We start from the raw sequence: 19,119 nt of genomic DNA on the forward strand, positions 1-19,119 counted from the left end.
AAAAAATTTTCAGTCAAGTATAGGTCATAACACAATAAATAGATCAACAAATTGAGAAACAATGAAGCAATACGGGTCCATGCCAGTAGCCCTACCATAGCAGAAGCACTGTTTTACAGGGTTTTTTTCCAAGACTACCTGGCAAAGATGGCTTTTAGAGGAAAATTAATTTCCTTTGCACATACTTATAGATTGCCTCTGTTGAGTGTAAGGGGCTGCCTAGCAGACAGCATAGAAATGTTTGTTTCAAAATTGAACAAGCAGATGATGAAAGGGTCAGTGCTCAGGGCTGACCAGAAGCAAAAACAAACAGGTAGGATGACAGTGGGCTGACAGAATATGTAGGACATCTGCAGAAGAAGGAGACAGAGATGGCAGCAAGGTAAGGGTTGGCACAGGAAGAGCTCTGCACCAGGAAAATGGTCATCTGCTCCAGCTGGAGGATGATAGGAATTTGCTTAAGAAAGTGTCATTGAACTGAGATATGATGATAAATATCTGTGTTGGATAAGAGACAATATCTCAAATGATAGAGGATGTACATTTTTAATATATACCTTATAATAAATAGATCATATTTTTTCTGAAATGCCAGAGAGCTTGCAGCTCAGCTGGGAAGTAAACTTATAAGTATGTGCAAGTTTAAATCTGGTTCTAAAAATACTTAGATTTTTAATCCTCAGCAAAATTAAATTGCAATATGTGTAACCAATAATAAATGAATGCTGCAAAGTGATACCAGGAACCAGCTGGAAGTGGGAGCTAACAAATATTGCACTGACGGAGAGAAAAATGGGGATATATACCCTATGATGAGCCTTCTGGGAACAGACAGGGTTAACATTTGATGCAGAGCAGAACTCACAAACAGGGTTAATAGAATTGCAGCTAATGAGAATTTGGTGCTACGATGATATTCAGCTAAGATTTTAAAGGAGAGGTCTTGGGCAGAGAAAGAGATTTCTAGGTCATCTGTATTGAGAGGATAATTGAATTTGTGCTCTGTTGACGAGATTAACCAGAGGTAAGGTATAGAGACGAGCAAGAATGGAAGAAAGGACAGACACATTTGGGATCCCCACTGAGAGCTAAGGGAAGACAAGGACATGCTTCTGATGGATATGCTGAAGAGAGTAAGAGGACCAGGGGACGCCAGAGTCAAAAGTGGTGAGAGGAAGTGCAATTTCAAGAATAAGACTAGGGTTGCCTCTGACAAAAATGTCTGGCTTATCTAAAGGTGGAGTACTTTTCTCTAAAATTTTGATTAGAAGACATTGTTAAAGACCTCATTAAGTGTGGCTGCAGATGAATGCAAGAGGTAGAAGCCAGCTTGGAGAGTCAAGGATGGAACTGAAATGTGTGACCTGAGATTATTAAGTGAGCTTAGAGATGAAAGGAAGAAAGAAGATACAACAGTAGCTGGAGGAGCAAGGGGAAGTCAAGAGTGCTTTTAATACAGGAAAGACAATAAACCTTGCAGTAGGAGGGGGAAAAGCAACAGGAAAGTGAAAATGCCATAATAAAAAAGAAGAAAAAAAACCAGTGGGGGGTCTGGGACATGGCATGGAACAGAGCTCCTATGGCTGTGCAGGTATGAGGAGAAAAGAGCAGGAGAGAAATGTGGGATGGGAGGGAAGAAAGAGTTGTGAGATGGAATGGAAGTAAGATGAGGAAGATCATGTATTTTACTTTTTCTCTTGAAGATGTTGGGATCCTTCATGAAAAGAAGAACAGTAGTTTTGAGATGGCAATCAAAGATAGCAAAAAAGGAAGGGGACTAAGGTAAGTGTCACTAAATATGAAAGGAAGCAGGAAGATAGTATTGATCTGGCAAATAGATTTATCCAAATGGAAAGAAAGGGAGATGAGGATGGTAAGAACTGAAGAGCTAGTGAAGCTGGAGGTAACTGCATAGAAGGACAGGAGCTCAGAGGAGAAAGAATAAAAAGGAGGAAGACAAATACTTAAGTCAAAGGGAATGAAAGCCATTGGCAGTGGACAAGAAGGGAAAAAACAGTCTCTGCTATGAACATATTGTATTGTGCCCATCATGACCCAGAATCCAAATCCGCCTCTGTGCACATTTCTGTCAGACAATTATAATGAAGTTTTGTGTTTCCATATCAAGGCTAATGTGTTGTTGTGATGTTGTCATCCGGATTCTTAAGAAATGTGCTGACACCATTTGTTCTTTTGGCATGGGCTCAATTGAGCCCTTCTGGCAGCACTGGTAAGGACCACTTTCCATCAATAGGAATGAGGTAGCAGTTTGTTTATATGGTATGGTTGTCCAGGGGATAAAGCAAAAAGGCAGGATCTTTTCTCCTGTGCTAGGATTAGCTCCACAGCAACAGAATGGCAGAGATTGCAGCTAGAACTGCTTAATTCCTACCACATAAGGGTCTTTGTTATTGGTACACTAGGTGTTTATGTGGATGAAAAAATACTCTGCCAACTTTAATGCTTCCTATAGAGGGAGAAGTCATGGCCTCAAATTTTGCCAGTTATATTTATTTTCCACAGTTTGAATTGACAATGTGATTTGGAGAATAAAACTGCTGTAGGTTGCAGAAAGCAGACTTTGCTGTTTATCTAGAGATCTCTGTTTCAGCAGGGCTTCCACCTACCAGGGATCCACTGCTGTGCCTGGTCACATGGTCCTTCTACTTTTTTGTGTAGTTTCAGTCACCTTTATCACATGTGCCTTTATTCCTAAAGTTCCTCAACTGGGACACCAATGACCAAAAAGAATGAGGGGATTGTTCAGGCAGTCCCAAGGTGAACTCCATACCGCAGATGTCCAACACTTTCCTAAAGCAGGTCATTTATGTAGATACTTTTATTCAAGGGAGTTAACTGTAAGGACCCAAACAAAAAATCTGGGTTAAGGGTGTCATGGAAGATCACTTAGATGAGTGATGCAGACAAAAGAGCAAATCAGGCCCTCCTGTTCATAGCAGCGTATTTACAGGGTGCTTCAGGTGACAGCAGACAGCTTCCATACTTAACGATGAACAGCCAAGGTGTTTTGAGTAGCAAGAAGTTCTCAGGAACATGTTTCCAGAAAAGTATTGTAGGTACTGTAGTGAAGATCTGGAAAATATAACAGTTTAATCCTTTCTAATGCAAGTACCTGAACTGAGTTAACATAGACTGAGAACATCATTGGTCGTGATCTCTTTGCTTTTCTTCTGGCTTTGAAAAGAGCGTAACGATGCCTGATTGCTTTGTACAGGTAAGCCAAGCATTAATTCACTCTCAGGTCTGTGCTTCTTTCTGACACTACTGTAGACTGCTTTTAAGAGGAAGAATTAGTTTAGACAATTATTTATTCTGAAATTTACATCTTTATATCTCTGTCAATGTATAATGCAATGTCACTGTTAACGCTTGCCTCAGGCAAATTCAGTAAAGTAAAAGCAATTGCTTAACAGCATCAACAGCTCTGGATTTTTTCTCAGAAATGACATAATGCAAGTAGTTATTTGTGACAGGCTGCTTTCACTGGTGGTCTGAACAGTGGTATAACTGCATGTTATGTACTGTTAGGTGTCATGTGAGCTCTACCACATTCTTCTAACCACTCAGATTTTGTTGTTGTTCCTTTAGAAAACACAAAGCCCATCCAGGCCAGTATGTCCACACAGAGCAGCATGGTGCAATGTGGAAACACTGGGTCCATTTAATCCAAAATTTCAAGCATGCTTGAAGTGTGAGAAGCCTTGGGGCAGGGCCCTTCTGTGGTACACTGAAGTACACCCTGAGCCTGCGTAAAGGAAAGTTGGCTGCTCACAGCTCCCTCATGAAAATGGGTGTCTTTCCCATGGGTGTCTGTGGGCCAAGGGGAGCCATTCTGCATGCCATCACATTATCAGATGGACAGCTGGATTCAGGAAGGGAAACTACAGGTATTTAGGACATGGCATGGACATGCAGCCTCACACCAGGACTGTGTGATGAACCAAGGCTAGACATACTATTTAAGCCATTTGTGAAACGAGCAGATGGAAACTTCTAACAAAAGCAAGTAAGGTGAAAAGCTGTCATGAGAAGCTTCCACAATGTCCAGCAAAATGAAAATGAGCCTTTTATGTTACATCCATGAATTATGTAGTTGATAAAACAAACGTTTCCAATAGTCAGCTACAGAAGTACAGCACAAACCTGCAATCATTGCACAGACAAGTAGTCCCACTGCCTTCCCTGGGACCAATTTATATGACCAGAGGCCACTCTTTTACACAGAAGACAACTCAACAGCATACTGATAAACCATTATACCATCAGAATGGTCCTTTATTTTGCTATCACATTTTCTGCATATATATTAATTTAGTATACATTTAATCTTCTGGTTAAAGTTGTTTTCCACAAAATATGGATGGTAATATTTTAATGTGTTCTGCCTTACAGCAGATCTTCATATCTTTGGTACTGAGTGCATTAAAGTACATATTCCTGGGAGAAACAAAGGGAGAAGTGTGGAACATTCACAGCTTGTGACTTTCTCTGCTCTTCCACCTTTTCTGCTCATACCCCTGTCCCCTTGAGTCTATTTCATAGAATCACAGAATCGTTTAGGTTGGAAAAGACCTTTAAAATCACCGAGTCCAACTGTAAACCTAACACTGCCAGGTCCACCACTAAACCATGTCCCTAAGCACCACGTCTACATGTCTTTTAAACACCTCCAGGGATGGTGACTCAACCACTTCCCTGGGAAGCCTGTTCCAACACTTGATAACCCTTTTGGTGAAGAAATTTTTCTTAACGAAAAGTGAAGAAATTTTTCCCAATATTCAATTTAAACCTCCCCTGCCACAACTTGAGGCCATTTCCTCTCGTCCTATCACTTGTTACCTGGGAGAAGAGACCGACCCCCACCTCTCTACAACCTCCTTTCGGGTAGTTGTAGAGAGCAATAAGGTCTCCCCTCAGCCTCCTTTTCTCCAGGCTAAACAACCCCAGCTCCCTCAGCTGCTCCTCATAAGACTTGTGCTCCAGACCCTTCACCAGCTTCGTTGCTCTTCTTTGGACACATTTACTGTGTCAATGAGCGGTTTTCAGGTTGTCATCTAGAAGGCAGGTAGCACAACAGCCAGACCTCATTCTTGCCTTGAACTTAGTATCACAGAATATCACCCTGGCTTTACATCCTGGTGAATGACTCAGAGGCAGGTGTGTTCAGCTCCAGGACACAGTGAGTGCAATGCAGCTGCTCCTGGTTCATAAACATCCCCTTTCCCTTGCCTTTGACTGGTGCACAGACACTTGTTTGATTCTGTGTCGTCCCGCATCGTTTCCCCACTGGGCAGCTTTCCTCAGATCAAAGCCTCATTAAATCAATGCTTTCTTGTGCCTTGCTTCTGCACTCCCTGTCAGATCTCAGAGAAAATGTTGGTCCGGTCTACAGCCTCACAGTGAGGGTAGGTCACTTAGGGCCTCATTTTAAATCACAGCAGGTCTTGCCCTGCTGAACTTCTCCTGTTCTCATCAGCAGCATGAACAGCTGCAGCAGGAAATTGGAAGAACTTCTTATAGCCAAGGAGCACACAGGGAGAACACAGGTGTAGCTCACACCAGGCCATTTGGTTCAGAGTCGCTCAGGAAGAGGGGATCTTTCTGAGACATTTGCACAGGGCCAGCAAGGTCCTTTATAAGCAAGTATGAAGACAAATGACCTCACATTTGTGCCCCATTCAGGGTCCTGTGTCTTCTAGATGAAAAGATGTGGATGAACAGTGAGACTATGCTGCAGCCAGCATCAACGTTTCCACATAGCTCCATGGGGTAGTGGCAGCTTCAATGCAAATTAGAACTGCCTGAAGGCAGCCCTAATTTACAGCAATCCAGCCAAGTGATGGGAAGATGGAAAGAGAAATCCAAGGAAAGTGCTGGTGATAATCCCTGGGACTGAAAGATTTGGGTCAAACTCCAAACTGCCAAACTGGGCAGAATCTAGTCCATTTTCATTGGTATGACAGGCCTCTACCTCCTTCTGCATATCTTAGTGCTTTTTGGTAAACTAGGATAAAAAAGATAAGATGCAAGATTAAAACAGACGCCTGTTTAGGGTCCTTGAAAGACACGAGAGATGAATAACACTGGGGAGGATTCTGAGAGCTAAGATGGATGACAGGAGATAAATTAAGATGGAAGGTGGGGAAGGATGCTTGCTTTGGGACTTGAATCCCTTGTGAAAGTCAAAAGGAAAAAATGAAAATGGAGACGTAAGAGTAGGGTAGAATGGAGCCTTGAAATAACCCTTGAAATAACGCTCTTTGAGAGCAGGTATGGATCACTATGACTAATGCATCACTAATTACAAAGACGTAAGTGCAGCCATGCATCTCATCTCAGGCATGTCAATTGGAATTTAAAGGGAAATTTTCATACTGTAAGAAATGTGATAATATGTCTATTTCTATCAGAAACCACGTGTGTTGCTGCTGTTTCCAGTGAGAGTTTTCTTTCCTAGAGATCAGTTCCTTCTCTTTATGTAGCAGTGAAGCCATAAGCCCGTGCCTGTGAACTGGCAATCTGTTTCCATGGAAATGAATGGGATGTCACAAGTGTAGCGCTATGACTTCATTTCAACCTTGAGTACAAGGAGAAGATGGGCAGCAAAGGAGGGATCTCAGGTTATTTCAGGCTCTTATCACTATCCACTGTAAATCTCATCTGTTTGGGCAGACAATGGGGAGGAGGGAGAGGGTTGAACTAGACTGAGTCATCCTTGGGGTTGCTCGGGTGGGAGATGAAGGTTGTGAAGGTTGTTCCTTGTGGGATAGCTGCTCTTGTGAAAGAAAGGCAATTGGCTTGTTATTATTTGTGTCTTAGATGGGTGGCATTTTCAATTTGTTGCAAGTGCTATGTACTCTTGTGTTACAGTGTACTAGAACCAAAATAAGTGAATAAATTAATTGTGGGAAGATAATGAAGAAGCTAAATGGAAGATAGATTTCTTTTTTATGACACTTGAGTATGTTTATTACTTTATCTCTATATACCAGTATTTCAAGCTGTATCATGAAGTGAAACCATGAAGTAAAAGGTCGTCCCATGTCATACTATCGACTGGAGCAGAGGGCTGAGCCTTCCTTTGAAAAGCTGTAAGTAACTGGTTTACCAACAAATCCAGGTTTTTTACAGGCTATTTTTGTTCAGTTGTACCTTCTCTGGTTACTTATTAGAATGCCTCTGACCTGGCACTTACATTGGAAGCCAAGATGAAATTTCACAGTTCCTTTACTCCTTCTGCTTCAGTGTCCTGTTTATCGGTTGTGTTTACACAGCACATTGGACCATGTTTGCCCTGGGAGTTCTTCTTTTGGAAGTCAGAGGTAAGGGGTATTCAATAACTAAAAAGTTTTCTTAAAACCAAAGAATATTTATTTTGAGAAAGTCTTCCTTTTGAAGTCTGCCAGATTTTTTTTTTTTTATCTTTGAATCCCCAGGCATTTTCCTGTCCTGGCATTGTCTTTTAACTGTTAAGTGTTTGCTGAGAGGTGGCTTATCTCAGCCTATTCTTCCCTTTCTGCTTGTTTTTTTTTTCTCTTCACATTTCCAGGTAAACTAAACCAATGCAATTGTACAGTGAGCATGGCGAGAACTAGGTCAACACGTAGTATTTGTAAACCGTTACAGAGCGCTTCTAATTTTGTCACAGACTTGGGAAAGGCTTAATGTTTACCTTCTTCCTCTGTAAGTTGTTAAAAGGCCAGCTGGACTGTTAGACTGTGACACTACAAAACAAGTCTTTTGAATGTTGTCCTCTACCAGGTAGGCAAGGCAACAGAGCAAGGCAGTGTGCTTACTTACCCAGCCATACCCCAGTCTCAACAGATAAGGATAAAACTGTGACCTCTTCCTTGATGACTTTTTCCTTCAGATCTTTGAGAACAACCAGATCTTTCAAAACATTTGGTAACTGAGTATTTTGTCCATTGGCAAGGGGAAGAAGATCTTTGATGTGTTTTTTTATTTCTGTGTCTAAAAGAAATCATGAAGCTCATCAGGTGTTTGGCTTTGCCAGTGTGGTGCTGCACTGTGCAAATGCTTTGAAGTACAAATCAATCAGGCAGCAGGTATCAAACTCTAGAAGTGCCAGTGTTTACCTGGACAGAAATCTAGTTACTCCCTGACAAAGATGCATTCAACCTTTCTGACCGTCTTGATGAGAATTACATTTCAGTGGAGTCATTTTGGCTGTACGTTGTGGGAGGAGATCTTAGAACATTAATTATCTTCAGTGAAGTGGTATTATAATGCTATCACTTGCTAAAAATGAACTGATAGTAGGGAAGAGATTTCTCTTTTTTTCTGCGGCTGTCTGCAGCATGAGTTTGCTTGACCCGGTGACAATTATTTGCATCCTAGTTGGCTCAAGAGTAACGTTTTTCTGCCTGCGTATAACCATTTCAGATGTATACAGGATGCTAACAAAAGGAAACAGCAAAACGAACACGTCTTCTGAATAGAAATAGATATTTCAGACTCCCAGGTAATTACCTATACCCATGGTGAGCCATGAATTATTCACAAATAGGAAAGTAACTGAAGAGATCACAAATATTACTGAGGAGACACTAGAACTTCATGAAAACATTTGAAGAAGCCCTTGAGTAGTACTTTGAGATACTAGACTGAATTCCAGACTATTATTCCCAGGCAGTCGTACTGCCAGGCAAGCGCTATACACTTAATCCCAGCACGTCACTATAGATCAGAAGGTGCCCTTCCCTTCTGGCACCCTGATAGTTCATAGGTCTAGTGTCTCTAAAAGCCTATATCACCTTTAATAGCAATTAGAGCTGGCACTGCTAAGTATGCAGGCACATCTATACTCTAGCCCTTCAAAAGACACAGGAACTGGATAGATGCAGCCCATTAGAGAGGAGTGCAGCTGTACTCCCTGAACACCCATTTGGTCAACAAATTAAAACCAAAAACGTGCCAGTGACCGAGCACTCCTATTTTGTATGCGGGCATCACACACAGCAATGTCTCAGGCTTCCTGATCACTGACTCCTACTTCTGTCTTTTTTTCCTGAATCACCGATTTGTTTGCAGGCCCCATTTTCTTTCTTTTGAGTTACTTTGTTACTTTTTGACAGAGGAAAATGTCTGCTGTCACACTGCATTTGTGATTGAAACCCCTGGCTTGAAAACTGATGAGCTGTTTTCCTTGCATAATTTCCCTCCTATGGTCTGTGCTGCAAATAGAAGGAAAAAATAGCAATCTATGCCCCATGGTCATGGGAGCCATTATTTTTCTTTATTTTTGCAGAATATCTGCAGATAAACAGCAGGAAATCTTTTACCATGTAATCATTTAAAATGACATCAATTTAAATATGACAGCATTGCAATGTTTTGTTTAACTGCCAGCTGCAATTAAACATTGTGCATCTTTTATTACTCAGATTTCTGGGGTTGCAACAATGTATGGAATCTGTCCAAATTTAGAGAGTACTCCATCTTACAAGACAGTTACGAAGCATCTTACCGTGCCTGGGATCAATTTTAAATTTGAGTCCACCCCATAGTGAATTTTAATGCTGACATAAGTCTTAGAACATTCTGACTTCAATTTGTTCTCTAACGACTTCTTTCTCTTCGGTTTTTAATTCTCTTCAGTCTCTCATTCCTTAATTTAGTGCTTAATTTCCAGGTTGATGGAATGCTTTTTACAGCCTAGGAGTATCCTACCAAATTCACCAGCCTTCATTGCCATAGATCCCACCTCTGATATGTGGTAGGTGGCAACTGAAGCTTGCTTTGCATGTAAAAAAGGGCTTAATCACTTGGCAAATATCCACAGAAACAGAGTAAGATGTGAAAGAATACACTAAAAAGATCATTGCCATGTAAATACAGCAAAGCAACTACCTCTTAAGAGCTAGGTTAAGACAAAAAAAAGCTTCTGGATCAGTTTTTGTTCTTTTACATTACTTAGAAAAAAGACAAGATTCTTAGCAATAATTTATTAGGTAAGTTATTCTACAGCCTTCCACAGATGTCTCTACTTGATGCAGCGATGGCCCAGATCCTCCAATGTGTGCAAACCGTCATTTTTCCACTGAAACTAAAGGTAGATCTCTGGGCCACAGAATGAGTTTGAATAGGCCACCCATCATCTGACTGAAAAAGTGACTATAAAATTACCCAGCCATTACACAGGATTAAAAAAAGAATTAACGCAAATTGAGTAAGAGAAGAAGGGCATCATCAGACTGCCATCAGGTTGGACACATGATTTGAACACGAAAGCTAGGAGGCTATTCCTTATTGATGACCTTCCAATGTTGTGAAAAGAGGGGGGTTCATAGAGTGAGTCAGAGTAAACTCATGACTTTGCAGCTCTAAATGCCCCTTAGCAGGAACCAGCAATAGATATCTTGACCAAATTAGGTGCCAAATATTCATACTCCCCAGAGAGATTTAAATTCTGCTTGTGGAGCCCAGACTGTGTTCATTTGGCGTCAAGCAACTTCACCAGTGAAAGATATAAATCTCTTCACAATCTTAAAGACAGCTTCTCACCTTTTTTATTTAAATAATCCTACAGAACTGTCAGAGTTCCTGGAAGTTTTGAATTAATAAGAGTTGAGATACCAAAGAAAACTTCTCTGAGTTATTTATTCAAACCTTAAAAAAGAAACAAAATTCAACAGCGAGGAGATTCCCAAACTCTTCTTGTTGCCACATATGCAACCACAGCGAATCCTGACTGCCTGCAGATTTGAATGATTAAATGTTTGTTTCCTCTCTCTCTCTCTTCCTTTTTTCTTTCTTTCATTTTTTTCCCGGAGTTTTGCTGCACAGGAAGTTCTTGGAGGCAGTAAACAACCAATGTCGATAGGAATCACCAGCTGTGTGAACAGTTTTAGGCTGAAACTCAGGACACCAGGGGTTTCTTTTAATTTCATATTTTACAGCATTTAATTCTGTGTTCAGGCATTGTACAATAGCCTTTCTTTACCTTGGACAATGGAGAACTGGCTGTAAAGCAGAAATCTTCTACATTACAGAAGAAAAATTTCAGATGACTCTTTGTTTTTCTAGATCTGACTCCATGTTAATAAATTACCTTACATTTGCATTCTGGGTGAAGAGCTCAGCAGCTCTATCTGCTCTGTGATTTAAGAATCCGATCCAAAAGCAGCCAGGATGACTCCGTTGTTGTTGCTCATGATTAAGTGTCTGCTGTTAGAAAGTAATCTCACTTTGCCTTGCATGTGTTAAAGTCAGTCTGCAATGACAGCAAAATACCTTCCAGGGAAACTGCAGAGCCTTTACTTATTGATCTAGAAGCAGAAACAATCTCGCAGGTCGTTTTCTGCTAGCTCTGCTTTCTTCCTCACAGCTAGTGGTAACAGACAGGAGAGAATTTCTTTGCAAGATCATTTCCCCTAATTATTGCTGGCTCCTCTGCTGGCATCACTTGCATTCCCCTCCTCATCCTTCTGGCTCCTTTTAAGAAAGATGCCACTGGATACCTCTTTAAAAAACAAAAGCATGAAGAAGAAAGGCAAGAATTGCTTCAAGCCTTCTGGGGTTAGTAAACTATATAGGAGGAACAGGCCAGAAAGCAGATTTTTATGATCCAATAGCCACACTACTAAAGCTCTTGAGTCTATGCTCAGCCAAAAGTTTTTAGATACTGATAAGAAAGCAAAATAGCCCTACTGATTTTGTGGAGCAGTTCCTGTGTTTCCATATCCCCTTTCCTGTACCCCCAGTATCTGAGGGTACTGGCATTTCTGTGAGGCCTCATGACTGCGTTAAAGACTGGTGGGGGTGAGGGGAACCATGGCAGGAGACCCAGGAGCAATTAGAAGTATAAATGAAGCTCCAGATTGAAGCTGAAAGCACCGAAATCAACACAACCTAAGGGACCCAGTGAGACCTAACCACCACACACAGTCTTGAAAATCTTTCTAGTTTCAGATATTCAGGTGTTCGCTTATTTCTTTAGACCTTGTTATTCTCAAAAGAGGAGTAAAAAGCTGCAAATGTTGCCAGTTCCAAGCATCTATAACCGTGAAGCAAACGTTTTACTTGTCTTTTTTACTTGCTTTCCAGTTTTATAACTTTAATAATTCAAGCAGCGTTGAGCTTTGAATTTCTCTTTAGAAGGGCAGACTAGAAATATTTTGTTTTAAAAGAAAGTTGAGGGCCTCTTGAATATATGACTGAATAAGCCGGGATTTGATTGACAGGACTCGCTATAGAAAGCCTTGCGGTGAACCCCGTGGTGGCTGGCCACTGGAGGTCACAGGAAGAGGCCAGCTCAGCTGTGTAAGTCATGCTCCCCTTTCCCTTCTGCAAAAAGGGAACATCATTAACAAGGGCTAAAATTTAAAAAGGCAATGTATCTTTTTTCCCAAAATGAAATAACTGAGGACCAAGTTTTCTGACAAGACCATTGCAAAAGCAGGGGTAAAGCCTGCTCTGAACGGCTGAAATTATCATTCCAGCAGCCGATCTGAACATCTGCAGAGAGGATTTGCTACAATGGCAGCAAACAAAAGGCAGCCGGGGTGGCCTGCTTGCCTTGCTGAGAGATGCTCGGGGAGCGAGCGTCTGTAGGGAGGCGTAATTCTGGACTTCCCAAATCCGCCCCATGAACACGTTGTCTGCTCTGCCTCTGGCTGTGGCTCTCGGGGGGCTTCTCACAGTGCGTGCTGGCTCTGCAGCCCACTCAAAATGGGTTAGGTCGTGGAAATCCAAACTTCAGGGGGCAGATGGTCTACATAACAAAAAGCACTGTCGGTCTTATTGGCAGTCTCAGCGGAGGTCCCAGAGAAGACCAGGGACAAAGAGTGATTATGGTAGGATGCCGCTCATCGTGTGCCAGAGCAGCCTCAGCGGTGCTGAACGTTTCCTACAGCAATGTTCAGGGGAGGAGGTTTGCAAAACAATCTGCAGAGATGCTGAATCCCACTGAGTTCCAAAGGACCAGGAGGGCTGCAGGTCCCTTCCAGCTTCACAAAGGGCTTGGATCCCTGTTCCTTATTTGCTCTTACTTCTCATGGATGCCACTGATGAATTCACAGGAGTTCTTCGTGGGGAGGGAAACAAGAATCCAGTCCTCCGTGGCAAAACAGATGTCTTTATAGAAATAAAAGATTTCTCTCAAAGCTGCAAAAACATCAGGGAGAAAGAACATTAGCATCACAGATACTGAAGAATCCAGGCACTGATTTTATCTGTGATACCTGTGAAATCTTATTGCTTTAAATACAGTCATGCAACTACAATTGATTGGGAATATCCATCCTGTTGATAGGGAACAGAAGGACAAAATTTGCTTTACTCAAATCTACTCTGCCAGAGCTGTCGGAAGTTAAAGAAAGAGACACCTTTCTTTTCATCAATACTATGTACAAATGTTACAGCAGTACTTAAGGATGACAATAAAATTGAACCCTCACTGTGCTTGCTCCCACCCAGACAACTCTGAAGACACAGCCCCTGCTGTAACAGCATATATGGTAAATGCTCACACATAAGGTTTATGTAAAGTTTCTTGCTTTTCACAGTGGTTGCATTTTGTGCTGTTTCTTGTGATATAGAAATAGTACTTATCCTGGATGCACACACCTGGAAAGTAACTGCTAAATTGGAGAATAAATTCTTAATAACTCTGTCCAAGCATATTTGCCGAGTACATTTCTGTATATTTTTAAGCAGGGATTTGCAAAGGTGAAGCCAAAAGCAGATATACGGTTTGTTGCTTTCTGCAACAAGACTAATCCAAACAAATGTTCATCCAAAATGTGTTTTCATCAAAGTATTAATAAATAAAAAGACCCTTTAGTCTGTGTTATTACTGGAAAGCCTATAGGATCATGGACATCCAATGTATACTGAAAAAGGAAATGTTCTTTAATGCACTTAGCATGGTGTAAACCATTGGAGTTAAACAAGAATGGACAACAGAAGTTTTGGTCACCTTCGCTGACCAAGTACATTCTGGTTTAGTGTGTCTGTATCTCCTCTAGTGTGCTAGAGTAAAATAAAAACGACACATTCTGCGGCACAAATAACTTCTTGTTTGTAATATGTCTTCTTTATGTTCTCAATATTTTCTTTGCATAAACATCTGCCACAGCTCAGCAACCATGAAACACAGAAGATCTGGATTTGCTGAAGACATTTATTGCTATATGATACTGATGAGCTTTTAAATAACGTAACAAGTGCTATAAAGCAAGCAAGAAACTGGAGCAAAAAGAAAACCCTTAAACAAAAAATACAGATTTTTAATTTCACCAGCTCTGTTAAATAGATTAGTTTAAATCTACCAGGTCAAAACCTTCAGGAAATAGAGGTGCCCAGAGCTAATGTACAAACCACAGTCATTCCAAATAAGCAAAGAGCCTGTCTCACTGGAGCTATACTTTTTGTGAGTTATGTCAACTTAGCAAATAGTGATAGCTAAACTGTTTTAAAACTCAAAACATTATGGTTTTTATTTCTGAAGGCTTTGCTTGGAATATTGCCCGAATGTAATTTTTAAACCCAAAGTGAAACAAAATGCTTCCATTCCAAACATTGCCATACATGAGTAATCAAAAAAGATGCCCGGGATTCATACAGCTCTATAAGCAAGATTAATGATTGAAGCATATATAGAGATTTTGAATTGTCTTTGGAAAAAACAAAACCCACAGGCTCCAGAGTCTGTAGTGCAGCTTGATCACATTGAGGGACATGACCTGAACACCTAGATCCAGATTTGATAGGAAATTGCACTCATCGTTCTGTATCTAATAGCTGTGACTTCATTGCCAAACTCACTCCTTTTACCCTCTGTTCTCTCCTGAGGACAGGGAAGAACTAGCTAGATGGAGCAAAGAGGCAAGTAGCAGTGATTATGAGGCACTTGGGCTGTAAGAGCAATTTAGTGTGCTGCTCCAGGAGTTAAAGCTGTTCGTTATGCATCTCATTGACCAGCCTTGCAGTTCTGTCCGTAACAACTGCCTTGGGCTTGGAGAGGGCTCCTTAGCACATCCCTGAATGTCTAGCGGTATTCCACGGCCAGAGAAGTCCCATCACACTGTGCTAAAATTTGGTAGGAAAAATTTGATCAAACAAGGTTATTGTGGGCCTGCCTCTGCTGTCTATGAAGTTAAAGCCCTATTGACATCAATAGAAAGAGGATCAAATATTCCGTATTCTCTATAGACTGAAGAGCTCCCAACAAAGAGCTTCGTGGTGCTGTAGCTAAGCAGCGGGAAATTTGCATTTTGTCATAGATGCCTGAGGGTTCAAGATTCTGCCTTTATCATGTTTAATTTAGCACTTGCAACAGAAAAACAGATAAAGCTACACACTATCTCTGCAAAAATAAATAACTTCTTCAGTACCAAGCCTTGAGCTCACTTTATAATATTTCCTCAGAAACTGAGATGGTTATCAACAACAGCAGTGATTATCAGCTCAAGGAATTATAACAATCATGCGGCGGTGTGAACTCTGTTGTGCCGTGCAGTTTCCCTTAGGCCTGTAGGACTAACCTTTTCTCAGCTTTGGACCCTGGAGTGAGGAAAATTACTGTCTGATGAATAGCCTATTATTCTCACAAATGCCTTTACAGGGCCTGCACTGTCTCTGATGTCCATAGTCTATGCCTACAGGGCAAATGTCACACTAGGGGTTTAGAGGATTTGCAGCAAACACTCCTTCCAGACTGAATGGACCCTATATTGTGATCCACTGAAAGATACCTTTGGTGAATCAAAGATGCAATTTGGGGGGGAAATTGTGCCCTGCTTTTTTATAATGATCATAATTTATCTTCAGTTACAATGGCACCCTAGAAATTTCCCTCATTAACATTAGGGGCGTGATAAAATTGTTGGCTGCTATTTATATTAGCAAGAATGGAGTGTGTGAGACACTGCACAGTGCCAAATACTGTGCAGTAAAGACAGGTCAGGCAAAGGCAGCGTTATCGGTACTATCACTTCTGTGTATCCTTTGGAGAACTCAGGCATGCACTGATTATGGAAGTCTAGGACAGAGCCAGGAACTGGTTTGCAGTGTCCCGTATTCCAAGCCAATACGTCAAATGAGACCAACTTCTGATATCAGTGCTTCTGTGACAAATGTGGTGGTAGTTCAGGTGGAAACCAGACAGAGGAAATGCAAGCAAACAACATTTTGTTTAATCAAATTGACAATACAATCTGTTATCTGTCCATTATTAAATTAGGGCTTTTTTAGGTTTTTTTAGCATCTGTTTTGGATTATTTATGCCATTTTAATTCATGTATTGCAAAACAGCTTCTGTTCAAAACACAAGGGGCTAAATTGAACCTTTAGGCTGTATACCACCAGGTATTATATATCCCCCTCAATTTCCTTGTGTGTGTGCTCTCCCTTGCCTACGTTCAGTTTCCAGGTGCTGATCACAAGATGCCCTTTTCTCGTGTGGCATTTTCTCGTGTGGCAAAGGGAGCTTTTTAAAGCTCCCTTTGTGATCAAGTGGAAAAACGGCTTATGTGAAATAAAAATCCGTAACATGCACTTTCTAATGTGCCAGTTGGTGCTCTTGGAGATGCAGGAGGAACACCCTTGGACAGTAACTTAAGGGCAAAATATGGCCCAAAATGTCAAGAGTTTGACATTTTTCTTTTTTGCCGTTTATCTTGGTACAAGACTAATGATTTGTTTTTCACTGTATAAATCTTCAGTTCGCTCCAGCTGAAAGCCTGTAGGTTTCTGTTCAAAGCATACTTTGAAAATGTTACCTAAGCCGTGCACCACCTGGCTGGAACTCAATCACAATGTCTTCATTTGTGAGAACCACCAACATCCTCAGTCCTTCACACAGCACAGTCTGTTCTTGGCCATAGGGTTTCATTCCACAGCATCCTGCAATTTCAGTCCCACAGTGTAGGGAATCACACTTCTGCTGCTTCCAATTCAAATAAAGACAAAATCCAGCAGACAGCTGGATGAAAAGAAAAACCTGACTTTTAAAGAACTTGGAAATCTCCTGTTTAAAATCTTAACTCCTCTTCCTTCTTGCTGTGATTACACGGTACTCAGCAAACATAATTTTCCTGAATATTCTTGCATGCCTTGTGAAACCCATGATACAGGTACTGGCAGACACAGAGATCCTGGCACCCACATAGTGGGGTTAGAGATCAGAGTGAGCAAAAGTTTGGATCCTTCCTTTTCGTGTAGAGAGTGCATCTCCAACCTTCATCCAGGCCCCTTTACCCAGGCCCCTGCCCCATCCTGGGTGTGGAATAATTATCTTCTTACTGCTGCAGGAGTACAGCACATGGAGACTGAGGAAACCTTTGAAGTGCTTTTCTGCCCAATAAAGCAAGTCTCCAAAAATAAGAGGAGGAAAACTCAGGTCTGTTTATGCATTATTTTGACGGCGCTTTCCCAGGGGATGTCCAGAAAAGACTGAACCATGACTTCCCCCAGGCAGCTTACAGAGTGTGTGTATGGCCTCTGTGTCTCTTTTACAGCCTGCATCTTGTAAAAGAATCAATGCTTGTAAAGGAAATCCCACCATTTTCCCTTATCTCTAGGGTTTCCATCTCCCCTTACAGACTTTAATCATCTGCAGATTGCAATACTAAGCTAATGCAGTGAAACCAATGCCTATGCAAATCATACCTTTGAGAGCAGGAAGAGTGGTGGAAGAGCTGTGTGTGTGGCATGATGTGTGTAAGGCAGAGCTGGGACCCGTTGCTTAACAGCTGGGACTCTATTTTCAGGATACATCGCAAGATGTTAAGTGTCCAGTTTCAGCATTTCATTCCACATCTTTCACTATGAAAGCAGCAATAATAGAAATTACTAACAAGATAAAATCTGATGTTCCAGGGTGGAAAATTGGCCATCTGTATGAAGTACTATCTTCCTTCTACAAGTAATGTCATCCTCACCTGCCACGTTACTCTCCAGCTTTGGGACAAAAATGCTCTACAGATCACTCTTCTTTACTAAACAATCTTAGTTCCACTGAAGAAGAGGGTGGAAAAGATGTGGTTGATTTCACTGGAAAATGAGCCTTATATTTTTCATAGCATTCCACTCATTCACTGAACCACCACTTCGTCCACAGTTCAGCTCCAATGAGCTGTAGGGCTATAATTCACTTCACAGAATCACAGAAGGGTTGAGGTTGGAAGGGACCTCTGGAGGGCATCTGGTCCAACCCCCCTGATCAAGCAGGGCCACCTAGAGACAGTTGGCCAGGACTGTGTCCAGTTGGCTTTTGAATATCTCCAAGGATAGAGACTCCACAACCTCTCTGGGCAACCTGTGCCAGTGCTCGGTCACCCTCACAGTGAAAAAGGGTTTCCTGACGTTCAGAGGGAACCCCCCGTGTTTCAGTTTGTGCCCATTGCCTCTGGTCCTGGCACTGGGTACCACTGAGAAGAGCCTGGCTCCGTCCTCTTTTCACCCCCCCTTCAGGTGTTTATATACATTGATAAGATCCCCCTTGAGCCTTCTCTTCTCCAGGCTGAACAGTCCCAGCTCTCTCAGCCTTTCCTCACAGGAGAGATGCTCCAGTCCCTTAATCACCTTTGTGACCCTTCGCAGGACTCTCTCCAGTAGCTCCGTAATCTCTCTTGTACTGAAGTGCCCAGAACCAGACACACTTCTATCTGTACACCCACTAAAATGTTAATACCAAATAATGAGAAATTTGAATTTGTCATGTTTTCCATGCTGTTTCATCATGATTTCTGTACATACTTCATGTTTTATACTCTCGGATCTATTATCAGGTTTCATGACATTTTCTCAAGGAAGAGTTAGGAGTACAGCCATTAACTGTTATTTTTTAGTGATTATTATCTGAACAATGTAGATATCTTATCTTCTAAGAAGCTGAATTTGTATGCAGGCCAGATCAAATCTGGGTTACTTGTATCCCTGTCAACTTATATGAATCTCTTAACTTCTATTAAAGCCTACAGCCTCTTTCACTGCCACAGTTCTTTGTTGCATTTGCATCTAGAACACCACAGGGAACACCCACTGAATTATGTATCTCTTGGGCTTTCTGGGTTAAATAGGAGCAAGGAAGTTGCAGAATAACAGCATGCACTGAAGGAATACTGTAATTGCATA

The sequence above is a fragment of the Mycteria americana genome, chromosome 2 (genome assembly GCF_035582795.1).
Source record: "Mycteria americana isolate JAX WOST 10 ecotype Jacksonville Zoo and Gardens chromosome 2, USCA_MyAme_1.0, whole genome shotgun sequence".
NCBI lineage: Eukaryota > Metazoa > Chordata > Aves > Ciconiiformes > Ciconiidae > Mycteria > Mycteria americana.